The sequence below is a fragment of the Egretta garzetta genome, unplaced genomic scaffold, assembly GCF_000687185.1.
Source record: "Egretta garzetta isolate BGI_Z169 unplaced genomic scaffold, ASM68718v1 scaffold3, whole genome shotgun sequence".
NCBI lineage: Eukaryota > Metazoa > Chordata > Aves > Pelecaniformes > Ardeidae > Egretta > Egretta garzetta.
Window position 1 is genome coordinate 500,710 of NW_009259099.1, and position 4,535 is coordinate 505,244.

A 4,535-nucleotide genomic window follows, 5' to 3' on the forward strand; every position below is an offset into this window, starting at 1 on the left:
ATTTTTTTAAACTCTGTGCTGGTAAACTTCACATTCTGCCATAAACTTCTGTCGCGGTGAACAGAGCGAGTGCTTTTGCTTTTCCCTCTTCTGGTGTAAACTTTCCAAGCTCTGGCCGTAGGAACTTGTTGGTTGTACCTCCCTCCCTCCCCAGCTGGGCTAGGCTGAGCTCAGAAGGGCTAGGAACGCTTGCTTCTATTCGCAGACATGAGCAGTTCCAGTTTTTCTCGGAAAAGGTCCTGTCCTGCTGATGCTTTTATCAGGTGAGGCTTTCCAAAGGTGGGAATGAGACTTGAGGAAGCGAGTTAAGGAGGAGGTTGGGAGCGCCCTGCCCCATCTCAGGGTCCCCGCAGTGAATGCGGGTGTAGAGCGGTGCCCCGGGCTCGCATCCCTGCCCCCGGGCTCGCATCCCTGCCCCGGGCTCGCATCGTAGCCACTTGCTGACTGTGTGCCCTCCCTGAGGGCAGGAGGAGAGGTACTGGGTGGGATTTGTTCTCCTCATCACCAGCAACTCCAAAGTTGTCTCTTGGTTCCAGTGCAGGGTAAACCCTGCTTGAATATTTAGTTTTTGCGTCAGTTTTCCTCTTCAGCCTTTCTGTACCCGGTACGAACAGTAAAAAAGGGCTGGGGAGTTCCCCCTTCTGCTCCCTTTTACAGTAAGTGGCAAGTTCCTGTTAGTGCATAGGGGATGCAAGCGCTGTCAGCAGGGACCTCTGAATGCAAAACAGAAAGGAGCTGAGCGTGTTCTGCTCCCTGGAGTACAGCATTGGTGTACTGAGTGCCCCAGAACTGCATCAGGGTGTTGCAACTGAATGAAAATGTTGGACCGTGCTGATGGCTGGCACCAGGGAGCTTCCTGCTAATACGTCAGAGTCCTTTTCCTAAGTGCGCTGTGCTTCAACTTAAAGGTCGGCTTTCCTGATTGTTTTTTTTTCTTTTTTTTTTTTTTTTTTTTTCCCCACGTCTCGACTGTTGGCTTTTCTGAAATCAGATTGCGTACAACTTCCAGCATTAACTTACTCATGGGCAGCTTATGTGCCAACGTTGTGTCCTAGCTTCCCCGAGGAACAGCACTTCTGCCTTGGCATTTGTTTTGCCTTTCAGATCAAACCGGGTTTTCAGGTTCACATCTGGAAATAGGCTCTGGGCTGCAGCTGCCATCCTCGTTCCTCTCTTCCTTTAGTCCTGGGGCAAGGTGTGTTTGAGATGAGGTTTCCTAGGGTCTCACAGAGTAATCCTTTGTCTGCTGGGAATAACTTTCTTCATTTGGGGATTACATGTGTCTCTACTGCTGTAAAAGACAGGACAGGAGCCAGTCTCTAGTGGAAGGGGTTTTTTTTAGTGATAGCTTCTGAGCATGAATTTCTGTACTGAACCTGGATGAGGTTGCTGCCCATCTTAAGTCCTCTCTTCCCTTGCTGCCAATTTTGTGCGCAGAGCTCCACGTTCCCTTAAGGGTTTTTTTTATAGCTTTTTTTCTGCCCACATGTGGATTCTCTGGGACCCAAATACTCTGTCGCAATCTCTCACATACATTTCATTAAGCAGAGTAGTTCTGGATAGTCGTGTGTGTGTGTGTCCCCTCGAATATCCCTATCTGGGAGAGAGCTGTAATATGTCCAAGAGTAGAAAGTGTCACTGCTAGGTGCTGTACTCTTGGACTGCTTTTTCCCCCCCTCTTCTTTCTAGGAAATAAAATGAAGCTGTGATCTTAACACCCCTTCCTGTGTCAGGTGGGGAATGCTTTTACTTTCCAGCTACACGATGCCCAGCTTCCAGTCTTCCCACTCTTACTAGCCAAACAGAAGAAAGAGCTGTAGCTGAAGGACAAGTCCACAGCAGCTAGCAAAATGACTACTGCACGAGTTGGCTGGGAGAGTTGATATGGAAGTAACTTCCACCTGGGAGAGTGGTAAATGCATCGTGAGACCTAGAGCCAACAACTACAACAACTTTGGGAACAAAGCTAGCTGTGGGACTGCAGTTCCTGCCGCTTGTCCCTGCTGGTGTACTTGGCTGTACTAACACAACTGCCTGCCTAGCCAGGCTGTGAAGTGGCTTGTAAAAGCCCAAAAAAACCCCAAACCAAATCCACAACAAAGCAGCCCTGACCTCTTGTTTTCTCAGACTTATTTTGCAGCTTATTCCGTTGCTTATGTGGAACTGTCTGGATAGGCAAGAGATTAAAGCAATGATTTGTGGGATGTGAGCTGTGTGTTCCAGTTTATTCCCCAACAGGCAGAAGACAGCAGACAGATATGAAAAGATGGGGCTTACAGCTATTATAAAAGGCTTCTCAAGTAAACGCTCTGTGGTAGTGGTTGTACAAACACAGGGCTGGAAGCAAGGTGTGATGAGCTCGCAACCCTTGCCAGTACGTGGAAACCTTGCCAGACTCTGCAGCCCGAAAAGAGCGACAAACCAAGGTAGTGAATGTTAGTTACAGCTACAAGCTTTAAAATCAGCCCTCTGAGTTTGTCTGCTTGAGAATCTGCCTTAGGCATGCAGGGGAAAAGCAATTCTTTTCTGATGGTGTTTTAATTTTCCATACAGGAACACACAAAAAAAAATGATGTAATAGATGTATTCCCAAATTACGAAATACAGTGAAGACTGGAGAATGTAAAGTTGCAAGTACTCTGCAGAAAGTCTTTGGTGTTTAATGTGCTTGACTCGCTTGCTGTGAGCAAGAATGTGGGGGTTACGTGGCTGGTCACAAAACTCAGCTACCTGATGGCTTTGACTGCTTCCCACTGCTCTGGAGGCTGGTGGTTTGAGTCGTGCCTTGCTCTTGCTTTTGAGTGCGGTCAGGAAGCTTTTGGGTGTGGTGAGGGATGGTGGCCTTACCTGCCCTGCAGCCGTCCGTCCTTTGCGGTGGCATCGGAGGAGAAGATGACCAAGTGGTGTGAGGGGGGAGTTTAAGGAACCCGTAAAGCTTTTGGAAGCAGCTGGGCTGGTGGGTGGTTTCAAGAGTCAGCTAATGGCTATTGGTTTTCTTTTTGAGCCCTGATTGATAATTCACCCTTAAGAACAAACTATTTTCTTGATCTTTTTGGTTACCGTGTGTCTGAGAACATAATACATCTTGGGCATGGTTAAAGGTGCTGGACACTTGATCTTCTTTCCTGGGTATTGTCACTTTGCTTCCATGACACCTGTTTGTATTTGTATTTTTGTACTTTCCATAGCTTAACTTTGTAGTGTTGTAGGGAAGATTACCTCTAAGTTCTGTCCCTTTTCTCTGTCTAGATTTATGTGAGTAGCAGAGAAGCTGATTCCGCTTTCCAGCTTGCACTGTGTGTGTATTTCCTAGCCTGTTTTCGATAGTGCAGAATAACAGTGTTCCTGCTTTGCCTCTTATTCATCTTTGCTATCTGTGTTCTGCAGCTGGCCAGTATTGTCTTTCAGAGCCATTAGTAGAGTTTACTTGCCAAGTGTCTAAGTCTGGCTCTTTCTGTTCTTTCTAGATTATGCCTCTTCTCATTAGTCGTGGCTTTACTAAAGGCCTCAACCTCTTTCTTTGACAATATGTATTCAACTGTATTGATCTCACTTCTATAGTACTAGTCATCAAACTCGCATTGGAGTAGCAAGACACCTCCAGTGATTTCAAAGAAAATCCACCTGGGGACCAGATTAAAAAATGCTAGCAGTTCACACTTGAGCATCCGTGTAGACTAAACAGCCATTACAACAGAAACTTAGGGTATCGCTAAGGGTGGCACAGCAGACAAGATACCAAAAGTTTTACTTTCCGATTTCATGCAAAGCTTCTGCATAAGTATCCAAGAAAGTGTTTTCTTTTCCAGGGTCAGATCTATCAGCTTCATGCTTCTGGGAGTAAATGATATTACCAAATAGTAAGCCGTCCTCTTGGTTAATAAAGGTGAGCAGGACTGTTGATAGCCAGTTGCTTTTAGCCAGTTGCTTTTAGCTTGGTTCAGGCAACTGCCCGCCACACAGAGACTAAACCTTGAGAGATCTGCCCCTCCTTTTACTAAAGGCTTAATCTCATACGTGGAGGTGCTGTCTCTGAGTCTATATATAAAATACTACAAAGCACAAGTGTGTGAAATGCAGTAAATGAATGAATAAATGGAAATACAAGATTGCAGACGGAAACGACTTGTCACTGAAGCTGAAGGCTTCAGAATCGATCTTGCGAAGCAGAGCTAACTGGTAAGTTACAGAACAGTGTCAGTTAAAGTGTCAAGGATGCTAGCTTCAAAAGATAAATCATAAAGGAGTGGGTTCTGATTGTGTAATCCTGTAGGAAACTCGAGGCACAGGGTTGAACAAGCTGCCTGCATCTGCAGTAGGAAGTTAGCTTGGTTTTGTCATCTGTAAGCACTCTAAGCAAAACAGCGTGTTCAGTGAGCAGTGTACTGGCTGGTAATGGTGAGAGTCGTTACGTGAACAAAGGCTGGAAGACTTCTCTGGTAGGCTTGTTGGCTTTCAAACATGTTGGCAGGTTCAGCATGTTTAATAGGGAAATGAAAATTAGAAATCCTGGGAGGGGATAACTTTGCTTTCTG